Source organism: Protopterus annectens, chromosome 4.part0 (assembly GCF_019279795.1).
Source record: "Protopterus annectens isolate FY-2018-M chromosome 4.part0, PAN1.0, whole genome shotgun sequence".
NCBI lineage: Eukaryota > Metazoa > Chordata > Ceratodontiformes > Protopteridae > Protopterus > Protopterus annectens.
In genome coordinates, this window is record NC_056733.1 from 160,139,358 (window position 1) to 160,156,220 (window position 16,863).

A 16,863-nucleotide genomic window follows, 5' to 3' on the forward strand; every position below is an offset into this window, starting at 1 on the left:
AGAAGTATCCAATCTTAAAGAAAAATTATTGGAGAGATGTTATAGACAATGTGAAGTAGATGAAGATATTAACATTGCAAATTCCCTCAGGACAACTAGAGCCAGACCATATTTTTCTGAAGAACTACCCATTGAGGATCAGGCGCAGAGGTCTAATAGTACAACACATCTAAGGGTATCAATGTTTTATACATCAGGTGTATCTGAGATTAAAAGTGTGTTCCAGAAGTATTGGGATATAATTTTGTTAGATCAGAATATAAGTAAAGTAGTAGGACCCAAACCTAGTTATGTTTTTAAGAACAGGAAGAATTTGAAGTGCATGCTTTGTCAACGTCCATTAGATAGGGTTACTCCTCATAGTTTGGTTAAATCGGGGAATACACTTCCCTGTAAGAGGTGTAAACAATGTCCATATATAGATGAGAGGTCTTCATTTGTACACCCAGTTACAGGGGAAGAGTTTATATTTCATACTAACACTGATTGTTAGAGTGAACATGTAGTTTATTTAGCTAGGTGTGTTTCCTGTGAGTGTTTCTATATAGGAAAAAATAACAGGAAACTTAGGGAACGCATAAGGGAACATGTTTACCATATGCACGTAGGTGCCCATACCAATGCCCTAGCTAAACATTTTATGGATATGGGCCCAAGTCACGCTTTTACTTTTTCAGCTATACAAGCCTTTAAAATGAGCATACGAGGTGGAGACATTGTTAATCTAATTGAGGAGAGTGAACTTAGGTGGATGATTAGATGTTTAGCTGATAGAGAGCCTGGGCTTAATGATAAAGCCTCTTTGAAACCTATTTTACAGAAGCGAAGGATCACTGTCTCTGCTTGAAATAGTGTCCACTTTTTTGTCTAAGTTTCTCTTGACATTGATTGTTTTAAAGTAAGATTGGTTAGTGTAGAATTATTTAATATGTATCTATTACAGTGTTGGTGATAGTTTTGATGTTTATGTATATATTTTTGCATTATTTATATGCATTCATAGTATTGCTGCTAGTGCATAATTTGTTTATTTATAGCAGTTGTTTCTGCATTGTTTATGTGCATTTATTGTACTGCTGCTAGTACGCAATTATTGCCTATAGCAGTTGTTTTAATATGCATCGAAATATGTGTTTGTTGTTTTTTAGTTTGTTATACTTGCTTAAATGACGTCATTCTTTTATCCACCAATTGAATGTAAGGATTGAATATTTAAATGTTAGTCTGCCTTTTAAAGTTGTCTGATGAAGCCGAAAGGTGAAAGCGCTTACTTTTATTAAAATTGGACTGGTTTTACAAGTCCGCGTTTCTTTATTCTTTTGTTGCTGACCGTTTGCTTGTTTCCTGTGGATGGTTCATCTATTACTTTTATTTTGTGGAGTTATTTGTTACTTTGGGACAACTACAGGAATCTTTATCCTCTGGTGTTGCTTTTGTGTGTTGTTGAATTTAGAAACAACAGTTACAGCTTTACCAAGGAGTAAGTGAGCGAGGAACTGTACCCAGAGCCCTCTGTCAACATTATACTGTTTGTATACTCTTTCAAATATATAAATAAAACTATCAAACATATCACCTTCTTGGTACTAAGGAAGACGTTTACTGACCTTTATTGCTTCTGGGGTTACAGTTACTACCTTCTACATTATCTCCATGACCCTGACAAAGAGTCAGCATTTCCTTTCCATGTTGCTTCTGCCTCTCATTTTCTTTGGTTTCCAAACACTGCAGTCTCTGTGCTGATTCTACTTCAACCTCCAAATGCCAGAGACTCTCTACTGATTCTAATTCCAAATGTTTGGACTCTAATTCAAGTCTCTTTAACTCTAGACAGATTTTTAAGTCTTCTGACTAAAAGTTAAACTGTCCTGTTTCTGAGAGCTGTACATCACCAATGCCATTCTGGTTGTGTTCCTGGTTGCTGGTCTATGAAGCAGCTGTGATTAAGGCTGCAATCATTTTCCCTTTAATCACGATGACATGCACCAATCCTCTGGCTTGGCACATTTCAGCCAACTGGTTCAGCTTACCATAATCCTCTGTTGACATCCTTACCTGTTCTCTCTGACAAACTAAGCTAACAAAAAGTAAATAAAACTATTGTGATATGAAACTCTAAATGTCTACCATGTGGCTGCTTGAGAGTACAAACACCTTCTTTAGTGACAACTGCTTACAGGCTACAGGAATTCAATATCCGCACCACTGCTCACCAGTATGTGAGCATGTGATGATCCCATTACTGCCACCAGAATTTGATGCTCACCACTGCTACCAATATGTGATGGCCACTAATATGTGTCATCCCTGTGCTGAAGCAAACAACCATATGCTCCGCAAGGATGGCATGCAGGGTCAAGCCAACAATGTAAACCACCAACGACCAGCAAAAAATGATAGTGAACACGCAGTAATGAAGAAATTTGAGGAACCAGAATCCTCACCACTGACACTAGAGAGGGCCATGTACTTGGAATACAAATGGATACATTCAGTATTTTCAGATGCAGACCTCTCTGCATCAAGTACAATTTCCCCTTAAGAGCACACAGGGAACACACTTAGCCCGGGGTCTGGATGTCTCTATATCTGTCTCCCTTCAGGTTTCAAATACGATTCCCCACTGGTACAGTTGTAGGTTAGGTCCTCAGCAGAGTGTCCAAGCCAAGTCCTTCAGGACCCTCTCTGTAAACCCAGTGATTCTTGTCCCTGCTACAAGTAGCTGACACACGCACACACACACACACACACACACACACACACACACACACACACACACACACACACACACACACACACACACACACACACACACACACACACACACACACACACACACACACACACACACACACACACACACATTTGATTTTTACCATCTTTGCCCAGAATATAAGGTATATTCACTGCCACCAGGCAGTTACTGTAAGGCTCTTAAAAGGGTGTCCAATTATACTGTGTAATAATAATACTAATACAAATGGTAGTAGTTCACCAAGCTGGCTAGGCCTTCTAGAGTGGCCCACACAATGTCACAAAATAAATATAATCACTCTCAAATATTAAATACTTTCTACAAGGACCAGCCACAATAAAAGTTTTTTTTAAATATATTTAATAATAAATAATACAAGAACAGAAAAATATTGAATATATACTTATAGTAAACCACATATCTCAAATCATAGAAAATATTGAAATTAACACTGATGGACAGACTCATACAAATAAAGAAAAACGCTCTCTAAACTAAGCTTCCCTATATTCCTGACTGAATCTAAGAGAATATTACTGTTCCCTAGTTAAGTTACTTTCTACAACAAGACAAGATGTTGTGGGTGAATATTTTCTAATCATGCTTCCCAAACAGAACACTCTATACTCTGAGATTTCTCTTTTTAATATCTAAAATATAATTTCCAAGAGGGCTGAAAGAATGATGTCATCTGGCCACCTGACTCTAGGTTCTCACAGTATTCCCCTTTGAAGCTGAAACAGACATTTAGCAGAGATGGCCACAATACATACCCAAATGTTTATGGCAGTGCCTGGAGCCTCTCATCTTTTCACTGAGTTAATGGAAAGCTATCTTCTCCAGTCCTATTCAGCACTGTGGGGTACCATTTTAATGGTTTAACAGCTCATTTACATTTCCCTCATTTTTCTTAAAGTTAACATCTGCTGTGCTAGTATCGTCTATTAAAATATTTACATTTAATTCGGCTCCAGTAATACAAGTACATTTCTCTTAATTTCAGCAGGGTGCACTGTTGATAAATTCCACCATATGCAAAGCTCACAAATACATTTTTAGCACAATCATCTATACAGATCAGTTTGATATACAAATGGAATACAGTTCTAAATCATTTGTAACACAAGCATCTACGATAAATCAATTTGATATTCAAAGGACATATCTTTCTTTACAAAACTCCAGCTGGCTATGGTGGCAGCTGCCCATATCATCATAGTTTGTATGGTTATACAGGGCTTTTGTGTATGCCTCTGCATTTTCTGTACTTGGAGGAGCTTGGAAACTATATATGCTATCCCTTAATATGGATCTTTACCTTAGGGAAGTTCTTAAACTTTTTGCAGTTAAGTGAGGGGACTAGTTTTACCCTTATTTCAAGAGAGACAGCCTTATGATCTGATCTTACTAGTGATGGCATAACACAGGGGGTGGGGTGCAGCACTATCCCATATTTGTGAGTGTCATATCTAGGATATGTTTTCCCCTAGTGGGAGTGCAGACCAGCTGCTTCAAGCTATTTGAATTTACAAATTCAAGAATCTTTGGGCCTGTGTGTTAGTGGTCATGTATGCCTCCCAATTAATGGACGGGTAGTTAAAATCACCCATGAGTATGGCCTTGGGCTGGATGGTGAGCGATTCTAGTAAATTCAGGCATGGTGTATGGGTTTCTTGGTTCATAGTAGGGGATCTGCAGCTAGCAAGAATATGGTAATGTATTTTTCACATGGTTATTTGGACATAAAGTAGCTCAAGCATGTCATATTGTTTTACCAGCCTTGAGATGAGCTTATCCTTTATGCAGATAGATAGACCTCCACCTTTAGCTCTTTCATGTTCAGTGGGTGGTCAGAATGTATGAAAGGTGTTATAGCCATGCATGGTCATAATGCTTTCCATGGCTTTGTCCCATGTTTCAGTAACTGCACTGACATCAGCATTCTTCAGGGTGAGGATAGATTCCAGGGAGTGCAGTTTCTTGTGAGGATCCTAGAATTGAGCAGTGACACCTTTAGCTTGTCCTGAGTAACTTCTGTTATGTTAGAAGGTTTGTCTGTTTGGCAATGCCTAAAAAGACACTATAGGGGGTGAATAATATTTTGGTCAATATCCAAAAACCTATAGGCGACAGGTGAAGACCATCCTTGGCAAAGCAGTGTGGTCTATCAACCATGTCCTCCCAGGCTGACAGGTGCTGGACCCCATTGAATGAAACCAGTAGGTAAGCCAATTGTTAAAGCTGATCATTTTCTGCTGGTATTGTTGCATCATCTGTGGAGATGGTAGATTGCTGCTCAATGTTAGGCTCATACCTGCCTGTGACTCATATCCTGAGCTCAATCATGTCTCTCTTCAGATAGTCCATGGAGGTATGTCTCAGTTTATTCACACCCACATGGCCTATGACTGAGTCATACTGGCACTTAGGGATAAGTGACCTTAGTTCCTGTGAGATCTGGCGAATCCTGGCTCCTGACAGGCAACTAACTGTAACCTTTCCCTTATCCAGCCTGGTAAGAGGGACATCAGTGTGTCTCACAATGGAATCTCCTATGACCAAAATATTGGGTCGTGGAGTGTTTCACCTTATGGACTTGGTAACTGAGGCACAATGAAATGTGGCTTTGTGTTGCGTTGGAAATTGTCTTGTTTGTGTGCATGCAGAATTTCTGAGGACTGCGTCTGAGAGGTCTTTGAGGTTTGGATAAGTTACTTGTGAGCACCTTCGTATACATAGATCTACATGTGTGATCCATTGTTGGTGTGATGTGTGATGTGTGTGAGTTGCTGGCAACCTGTTTGCTGCTTTTTGTGCCTGTATGTGAGAGTCTAGCCTCCAATGCCAATATACAACTACATCTCTCATATACTGTATTTGTTTTTTCAAGAATTAAGGGATTGTCAGTGTTCATAAGGAAGTTGTTACATTGCCTCAAGATACCCAAGTCCACTAAGCTGAGTGCAGAGATAGCAGGAAAGTGCCCTCCATGTTTCCCAGTCCTAATGTATACTTGAAAGGAAGAGGAGTGGAGGGTGTTTGTAACCAGATGAGGTAAGTGTGCTTACGTGGTATAATTTGCAGATAACCAGTGATGCTGTCCAGTTCCAAATCAGATGCGGTCTGAGCAGCAATTATCCTGGGTGCTATAATAAGGTAACTAGTACAGTAAACTTTCACAATATAATGAAATTAAGCAATATTTCCAGATGTGTAAATCTGTACCAAGTCACTGGCACAGTGAACAGCTCCATTCAAATGTGCCAAATTTAAACCAGCACTGGAAATTCAGAAAACTGACTAAGGCCTCTGGTCAGTACAACAATTATACTTAGAGCCCTTTTGTGTGGTTCCCAACTCAGATAGACCAGATAAACACTTACTGCCACTAGATGAATAATCACAGTCCTCCTAATGTAAAAGCACAGTAGAGGATTGTCCAGAGAGAAATGCTACTACAAACAAACTTAAAAGATTAGAAATGCTACCAAAAAAAAAAAAAAAACTTAAAGATACGGATACAGCAGTGCACTTTAAACAGCTTATAAAAGTGTGATTATTCAATAAAAGTGCTTTGTATGAGTGAGCCAATAGCCACTCAGTTGTACAGAATCTATACAGACACCAAAAACAAGATAAGCTGATTAATAAGCCTTCTAGCCAATAAAATTATATGCAGAAATCTCAAGTGTTTCCCCAACGTTAATAGACCAGGCTACCTACAAGTGCACTACATGGAAAATAAACTGACCTCTTGATGTAAAAACACAGAAAAGTGCCCTTGCCAGAGTGTAAAAATACACTACTTTATCCAACAGCTAGATAGATAATGAATCCAGATGAAAGTAAATCAGTAGAACAGACGAAAGGCAAAATGCACTTTTCCAAAATAAGCACAAGGAAAGGCAAATAAACAATTCAAGATATGAACAGCAGTGTAGAAAGAGAGGAGCTTTAGCTCAATTTACAGCAGACAGATTAAAATCACCATTTTTAAAAAGCAGAACAATGAAGCAGATGGTGGGCAAGAAATATTACTTGCAGGAAATCACCAGCAGTACTTTCAGTTTATGAAGGCTTGAAATCTTTCATAAAAAGACAAAAAAAAAAAAAAAACAAGACATCCACTGTGTATTTATGTATCATGCAAGAAACAATTTAATCAATGGAAAAAAATGTGACTTTTAGCAAAACAGATTTCTCTAAGATTTTAGATGGTGTCAGATATTTATAAAATGATCAAGACTGTTTCCTGGATAAAGCTTGCACTAAACCTATCTTCAAGGACATTTGCTCGATCCTTTGGGTCTGAGTGGGTGATGGTATTTTTAATTAGTTCAGACACTGCTGTGTGTTGTTTCTTAACTTTCTGATGCAATTAAAGAGGATTTATAATTGTCATTTTCCCCCAGATGTTAATATCAGTTCATGTTTAGCTTTCTTGTTCTTAATGGTAGATTTTAGTTTGTTGATGATCTTTTAATAGAGTCTTTAGATGTAAGAAAACTTAGCTTCATTATGTAACTTTGGAAGTTTTTCCTCTCATTATAGATCTTATTTATATGTGTAGACTGAATTTGCCAATGCATTTTGTTCTAGAAGGATTGCCAGATCTAAGCACTTTTCCAGGTTGGAGTAGAACTCTGCTGGTGATATTACAAGTATATTTTTAGAGCTCGTCATAGAATAGGTTTGTTCTTTTGAAATTATTCAGTGGGGTATGGTGTTTGAGACTTTAATGGAGAAGGCCACTTGTTTATGGTTGGATTTAACTAGAGATGGGAAGAGTATAGGCATGGTACATAATGGATTTTTATTGGTAAGAACCAAGTCTAGAATATTTAGCTGCCAAGTCTGGTTGGTTAACTAATTCTTCTAGAGAACTATCATTTAGTTAGTTCAGAAAGTTTTGGGCATATCCAGCATTTGAGGTATAGGTGGACAAGTTTATTGATGGAAAGCTAAAATCACTCATCAGAATAAGGAGTTTTCATTATGCATATTGAAGAAAGTACATCTGGGAATCTTTTGTGGTCATCCAACAACAGAAAGGTCATCCTATAGCAAGCAATAATTTGATATTTTTATTTAGGGCAAGTTGGAGTTCAATGTGCTCTGTCTGAGGGACTTAGGGAAGGTGCCTAGATGTGATATGGTTTCTGACAAATATAGAAATGCTTCAGAAGTTTCCCTCAGATCTGACTATATGGTAAGCTACCTACACTATGGCTTACAGTGAACCTACTGACTGATAAACGTATCTCTAACTTAACCCTTCTCTCCTCTGACTGTCCATCAAGACATACCTGAAACTGACTAGCCCCCAGCTATTATACTAGTCCAAGTCCTAAAAGTGCTACCATAAGCTAAAAAAATTGCATTGATGGGTTATGACAATATCCCTGGATGTATCTTAAATAGCATGAAACACAATTTAGCCATACCCCTAAAACCACTGTTCAATTTCAGCCTCCATTCCAGTTGTGTACCAAGCAAATGGAGAAAAGCTGCAGTCATTCCCCTTCCACAGACCCAGGCAATTATAGACTGATAAGTCTGACCAGTGTAATATGCAAAGCCATGGGAACACTTATCATGGAAATAATCAATCAGAACATAGGAAACCTCGAAACATTGATGTCATCTCAGGTTGGATTCATCAAGGGGAAGTTATGCTTTATCAACCTGGTGCATTTTTGAAAAGGTCACCAAAGCAATGGATGAAGGCAAAATGATACACACCACATACCTCAACCTGGCCAAAGCTTTTGACACAATTCCCCACTCAGGCATAGCAGAAAAGCTAAATAAACTGGGAATGAACCCTTATGTCACGTGATGGACTGACAACTGGCTCACAGATAGGATGCAGATAATCAAAACAGGGGAAGTTATCTCCACAAAGAGACCAGTCACCAGTGGAGTCCCCAAGGGTTCTGTGTCGGTTGCCAATACCAAAGTGCTCTGGCTGACTAAGTTTGCAGATGACTGCCAGCTAGGAGCAGTCACTGAATCCCTAAATGACATAACCATCAAGCAGAAATGTTTGTCTCAAATAGATAAATGGTGCCAATCCTTTGGAAAGTCATCCACCACCATTAACTACCACATCGACAATACGACCCTAAGAGCTGATCCAGTTTTTCAGGATTTGAGAACTTATGAAGACAGTGACCTAACTTTTGACCAATGTGCATTTATTCGCTGTAAGAAAGTTCTTCTATATTGCACAGCTTATAAACAAAGTGATTGTGTCCAGATCTAGGGATGTCAGGGTCCCCCTTTAGTCAGCCCTCATTAGGCCAAGCATTGAATACAATGTCTCCTTTGGCATGTATCTGTCCAGACACATGTAACAACTGGAATACCCACAGAATACTAAAAGGATACAAGGCCTAAACAACTTGTCCTACATGGACCAACTCTGTTGCTATACTCGGTATCCTATAAATTAAGAGGTGACCTGGTGTCTGGCATACATGCATCATTTAACCCTTTACTGATGGATTTACTGCACATCAGAAAGTCAAATGGCATTAGAAATACTTGGTCTAGGGATCTATAGTTCTTCTGCAGCATTTACAGAATGGATTGGAGGGACAAGTATATCTCGCAGAGGATACAGCTGCTGTGGAACAGACTCCCCAGCAACATAAAGCAAAGTTCATCCCTGTCCATTTTCAAGTGTAACTTAGATCTACAGATGAGAAAGAGAAAATGTACCCCAGTGCTGCCCCCTGTACTACTAACGTACAAAGGCAGCTCCTAAATGCTTTATCCCATGCATGGGTCCCCTCAAATTATTCATGGTATAACCCCAGTTATTCTCATTAATGGTAATCTATAATTAGGGGTAATCTATAATTACCCATCATGGGATGGGAAAGGCCAATATATAACCAAATGAGGTTATTTCAAGCACAAAAATGGGAGTTGCCAGATGACTTCAAGTTCAGGCAATTTTCAATTACGACTTCTGGCAATGAGAACAGCATTGACACAGCATGATATAAAGTTAGCTGTAACTTTACCCTTACCTGCTTTATTGGAATGTCATTAAAAAAACACTATGAGGATGGTAAGGCCTTGGCCAGAAAGCAGAAGCTATGGACAGAAAGATGCAGGCCATCTATTGCAAAGCAAGTTCATCTTTTTACCATCTCATACAATGCTGACTCATAATGGACTCCTCCCAGGATGACATGAAGTACTTAGCTAATCGCTGAAGACAGTTGTTTTTTTTTTATTTAGCCATCATTCTAGGTGAAGGCAGGATTCCACTGAGGGCCAGAGTCTTACCTGCATTTGACAACATGAGATCCAACATGTTTTTCTGTATATTCTTAGGAGTGAACACGTCAAGCCATTCATACTCAAACAGGCTAGAACAAGGCTGCATTCATATATGCCCAGTATTACAGACTGAAGAGTCCTTGACACATCATGAATTCTGGTGTCAGAGAGAGAGAGAGAGAAGAATTAAGTGTCATTCTACCCTTTCCAGTCTCATAAGCATGGAGTCAGTGTGCCTGACAATGGAGTCACAAATTTTCAAGATACTTACATTTGTATTCCTGGTTTTAGTGGTAGAATATAGTTTACAGTCTGCATGTTAGTGGTGTTGTGTCTGTAGATCTCTGCTAAGACTTTATCTTCCTGGTTCTAGGAGGCTTGGGAGGTAACTTATTCACAACCTCGGCAAATGTTGATTTTGTACATTTATACATAGTTATGGGTGGTAATATGTGGTTCTCACAGACCATTTTTTGGTGAGTGTGTGGCCCCCATGTTGTGTACATACTTACACCTCTCAAAGACTGCCTGTGAGCATTTGCCAGTTTCGACACTGCCTAAGAGCACCACGTGCCATGAGCCTGGCAATAGAAGGGATACAAGTCATCTGTCAACCATTTTGGCCACGTGGGTCTACGTCTTAAAAAGATACATGCACCAATCAGAAGATTAGTAAGTTGGGATAAGCATGATAATCAATATAACAATAATGGCAGTAGTAAATAATTAACACGCCTACAAGCGGTTGAAGCAACAAGTAGGACTAACTGATAGCAGTAAATATGACAAAGTAACACAACAGGTACAGCAGGAGTGATAGAGCACAAGCATGGCAGAGAGAAGCTGTCCCATAGAAACATGGTCAACCTATAGCAACACTGTAATGCTAAAGGCTCACGTAAACATGCTAGCCAACAGCAGAAACAAAACAAAACAATTTCATAAGCCACTTGGATGGGGAAATTAAGCAATTAAGAAACAGGTGAAAAGTGATATACAATGGATAGTTAAACAGTTAAAGGAAAATACATTTTTGAATTAAATAAAGGTATTGCATTAGTTGCAATGGAACAGTTTCATAATCAGGTTACAGCTGCTTTTGGGATGTATGGTATTGGATATGAATTTTATAAAAACATGAATGTGGAACAAAATGAGTATTTTTCTGAAAATATTAACTCTTTGGAAAAATGATGGTTTAAACAGAACAGAGAACTGTGAAGGATGTGTCAGACTGATATGGAAAAAAATAATTTAGAGAACTGGAGACATATCACTTTAAACAGTATGGATTATAAAATCATGACTAAAATGTTACAACATGGATCTGAAAAAGTCTTTCAGATGGTGTGGAATGAGAAGATGTATTGAAGAAAGAAGTGGTAAATTTAATTGGTAAATGTAACTGTATGTTTAGTAGTTTGTAATGTATCCATTGCATTCAGCCATGTGAATTATGATCAAATGAGGAGTATTCTAGAACTATATGCCATTGATAATAATGTGATTCATTTTCTACAGAGTGCATATGAGAACGGTACAGCTAAGGTAGAAAAAAATATTTACATATATGAAGTCCAAGATGGCCATTTCTCTGAATATTCCCTTTTCTGAGGTATGATGAGCTCTGAGTTAGTGTATATAACTACAGTGGGTGTGGGATATCTGCTCCATTCATCTGGGGTGCAGGGGGGCTTCCCCCTGCAAAAAAGATTTTTAAAGTAGAAGACTGATATCTGAGATTCACTTTTCTCTAGCATTTTTAATCTTTTTGCAGTATGTGAGCACCCGATGCTTCAAGTATCATCATTTTAATTGGGTGCCATTGGAAAACTTAGTTATTTAGCAAGAGTGTCTTCTTTTCCAAGTATTATGGGAAAAGAACTTTTGCCGATAGTGTTTTTAGTAATTTGGTGTACTAGATTAAACCCTATAAAATAAGAAATTTTGTATAAAAAGAAAGAAACTTGTGAGTTATGTTGCTTCCTTTGATAGTTCATTTATCTTCCTTATATTTGTTTTTGATTTTGAATTTGGTTTATAATGACAAAAAAATGGCAAGTGAATTTTTATTTTCTGGTTATGAATTAAGTATGCAAGTTTATGAATTCTTATAAAAGGGGAACTGTTGTGGAAGAAAGATAAGCTTTGAAATACTGTAGAAAAATAAAGGACTGAAAATTGGAAAGAACATTTTTGGGAAAGGTATTAAAGAGTTCTACAACATCTTCATACAAAAACATTTTTATTAACCCTTGGGTAGAATTAAGGATGTAAAATGTAGCAACTATTAAAAGAGAATGAACAATCTGATAATTTTATAAAAAAGACAATCCTTTATGTAGGGATTTGTTTTGAACAAATTGCCATTAAACTTCAATATTATATAAATCTGTGAATGAAATGCTGTGTGGTAAATGTGGTATTGAAGAAATAAGGAAACTTGTTTGTTTGCATGGATAAAATCTCTATGATGATTTTGAATATTTGGGATGCTAGAGCTAAAAAAATATTATTAATTTTATTAATTTTATAACTCATTTTATTGATACTATCCACAAACTTGTTAATGATGTCACTCTACAAACTTGTAAAAGCACAAACAAATTTTCCAACCCACTTTCAAATCTCGACTCCCCCTCTAAAAACTGCAACTTTAACAATATCCCATCCATTCTGATTTTTACCATTCAACCTGTACCCACCCCTCTAGTGCACAAACTGCTCTCTGAATTAAAGCCATGATCCCCATCTTCCAAAAGCCTTCCGGCTGAATACCTAAACTTGTAGCAGATTCCATGGCTTTCCTTGTCAGCATTCTCATAAACTGATCTATCTCAGAATCATATGTCCCACAACTCTGGAAAAACTCTATTTTACTCCCCTACATAAAGCTGGCAATACTAGTGACCTCTCTAACTACTGGCCCATCTCCATACTTCCACCTCTATTTAAAATCCTAGAAAAGTGTATCCATCCACAAATGCTAAAACATCTCACTGACAATAACTTGCTTGCACCCACCCAACATGTTTTTTGGCCAGCACACAGTACAACTACATTAATCTCATTTGCCAACACTGTATACAAAGGTTTTGATGCTGGTCTACTAACTTCAGTTATATTACTATATAATACAGTTATATTACTAAATCTATCAAAAGCTTTTGATACAGTCTCCCACCCTAAACTACTATTACAACTTGAGGCCATAAACTGCTCCCCACACACTGTAACCTGGTTCCAAAACTATCTTCACAGCAGAAAACAATCTGTCAGTTGCAATACAAACAATCCGAATACCTAATCAACAATACAGGAGTCCACCAAGGGTCTATTCTTGGGCTCTTGCTTTTTAATATATTCATTAACAATCGCCACAAAGCTTCCCAGTAAAGTACACTCATTCACTATGCTGATGATTTGACAGCAATCACCTCTTCTAACAACTTCTCAGATCTCCTAAAGTTAACACAAAAAGCATTTGCATCAATTGAATCCTGGCTTAATGAGGCTCTATTGCTACTTAATCCCAAAAAATCAAAACTCTTAGTATTCTCATCCAAACGTCTATCTCTAGACTTTAAAATATTCTCACAAAATAATACTGAAATTGTAAAAAATGTTTAAACTACTTGGCATTATAACTGATGATAAACTTTAATTTGAGAATCATATACTTAGCCAATCAAAAAGATCCATTTTAAGCTAGATAAGCTTTATAGGCAGTAACTCTATCTGGACATGTCCACCAAGTTAAAATTGGCTAAAAGTCTCCTTCTCCCTTCCCTCGTCTACTCTAGCCCCATTTTCACTAACCTACACTCAACTGTCTTAAATAAATTATAATCATGCTACTACAATAGCAAAGTTTGTTTCCAATATGCCAATTCGGATGCATCACTGCCTAGCCATTAAATCTTTAACTGGTTCGGATTCCCCTGTTACCTACATTGCACCCAGCTACCTCTTACCCATAAATTAATTTACAACCCAAATTACCACCCTTCTCTTCAAACTATGATACAAACACACACCCAAACTTGGATTCTTAGGACTTCTAACAAACAACTTCTAACCATAACTTAACCCAACATGGAATGCTCGCCCTCCCTCTATTACCCAATTAACATCTATAGGAACATTTAAAAGAGCATTGAAAGACCACTATCTTAATAACCATATCAGTTCCTGTAATCACATGTTTAAACCACCTTAAGTTTGTTCCTTAGTCTGCAACTCCTACTACTAGCCTCTTAACTCTACAATTAACTTACATAATTCTGTAAACTATGCTTTTAATGTGTAACAGTGGATTTTGTATTTTCCTTTTATTTTAGAAGACTCTTGCTTAATTTTTCAGGAGTTCTATGACTTGCGGTATGGATCTTGAATGTCTACTACTATTCTGAAAGTCACTTCTTTTCAGATAAGGTACAGGGAGGAAAGCTCCATACAATACTGGAGTGCAACAATAAAATACATCATTCTAAGCAGTAGAGATGTGTGGTGTATTAATCCCTCCTCTGCAACAGCTCAGCCTTGTCCCCACACTATTCTATTCTCCTCTAGAAATCCTGCTGCATATTCAGTGAGTAGCAAGATATACTGATAGTGGATGTACTATTCTTTCAAATGACACTTCCACAATAGTTAGGGGTATCAAATGGCTCTTTATCACAGACTATTCTGGGAAGCAGCACAAGAAATTCCCAAGTCCTTCATAACACCATGCCAGTACTGTTTAGCTAAAATCCTACCTTTTATCTAACACATTACAAAATGACCACTCAAAATATGGTTATTTGCTAACTTTATTTTGCATATTTTAAAATACCTTGGACTAATAACTGGCTCAGTACATGGTCTTTGCCTTTGGATACACTGTATAGCAGGAGATTTCGATAGGAAAAATACACTTTTGAGCTAGGACAGTATGCATCCCAGACACGTTTTCCCAGGGATAGTGAAAAGTCAGTTTATAAGGTTAACAAGACTATGCAAAGAGAGTTCGGACCTCTTATATGAGGCTGACTATATGGAAAATTTGTTTATAGAAAGGGGATACGATATAAGAATGGTGAGGAAAATTAGAACCCAGGTTCTAGGTGATGAACAAGTTTCTATGATGCCTAAAAATGTCAGCAGTGGGAATTATAACAACAGAAGTGGACATATTAGAATGTCAGAGGATAGAATACGGTTCATTATGACTTTCATTAAAAGTAGACAAAATTAGTAGGATATACACCACATATAGAAACAACAAAAATTTAAAAGATTGCTCTGTACCAACTTGAATGAGTGATACATCAGGCTATTAATTGTAGCCGTTGTAGCATGTGTAGCCATATTACAGAAACACAAGTGTTCTCCCATCCTATTTTAAATTATTCTTTTGTTCCTAGGTTCTTTGCTTCCTGTAACACTTCCAATTTAATTTATTTGGCCACCTGTCAACTGTGTCCTGCCTATTATATAGGTTTAACCAAAAGGAAGCTCAAAAATATAATCTATAATCATGTATATGACATCAAAAAGAAAAATGAATTGAATGCATTAGCAAAACATATATCTAATTATAGAGATCATAGTTTCAGATTCAGGGTGCTGCAAATTGTGAACATTGATGAAAGAAGAGGGGGAGACCATATGAATATGTTAGAACAGAAAGAACTTGAATGGATATTTAAGTTGAGAGCTCATCAGTCTCCTGGGTTGAACCAATATATATCTCTTAAACCCATACTTAAATCTCGTAAATAATGTAAGTCATATACTCATCTTTTTATTGATTATATGCTCTATATATGTACCCATGAGGGATATTTTGTGGTATATATAGAAATATATTAGAACAACATCAAGAATTGTAAACAAAATTTCTGATATTATTTTTATTAATTTAATGGCCATTAGGCTGAATTGTTGTTTTACCATATATATAATGTCAGTGTATATTGACACACTTGACTATACATTTATATTCAGTATTTTGCAATAAGTGATGCATTAACCTTATTCTTGATTTGATAGCCATATAGTCATGTCATTTTATCTTAATTAGTTAGTTGATATCTATATTATTATTATTTTCCATGTTTTTACATTTTTTAGGTAGTATTTATATATTTATATGTTTGTTATTCATTTATTTACTCATGTAGAGACTATGTTATTAATACATTCAAAGTTTTTTACAACTGTTTGCACTTGACACTTATACAAGGTCTTTTAAAGAAGGCAGGGTCTGTTCTTTGCAGCTAGTAAATTATTTAATTAACGCTTTAGCTAATTGTTTGATTGAAATTAATTAAACTGCTAGATCTGTATTTAAACTGAATGAAACTCATTGTAATTTGAAATCTGATGAAGCGTACATTGAGTTACGTGAAAGCACTCATTTTATGTTTATGTCTTTCCGTGGATTAAAGGATTTTATTTCTTCATTGGACTTTGTTTAATTATATTGTTGCCTTCACCGTGCTGAGCACACTTGTGTCGTTTGTTGTATCGTCATTTTCTACCTGACAAGTGGACTCTGGTTGGTTTGAGCAGTTTTTTTATATTTGTAATTCAAATTATGCATATGAGGTGGAACAGTTTTGTTCGTTTGTTTCAGCATCTAATTTTGCTATATTCTCTCTACTTCACTTAGTGCATCACATTCCTACTGAGCCTTCTTGAAAGTATGGATTTTCTGGAAATCACCCAAGTCAGCATTATTTTCAACAATATTGTGATGTGGAGCTGTAGCCATAACCAACCTGTACTGCCTCATACCAGGACATCTAAAGGACAAGCAATGCTGCATG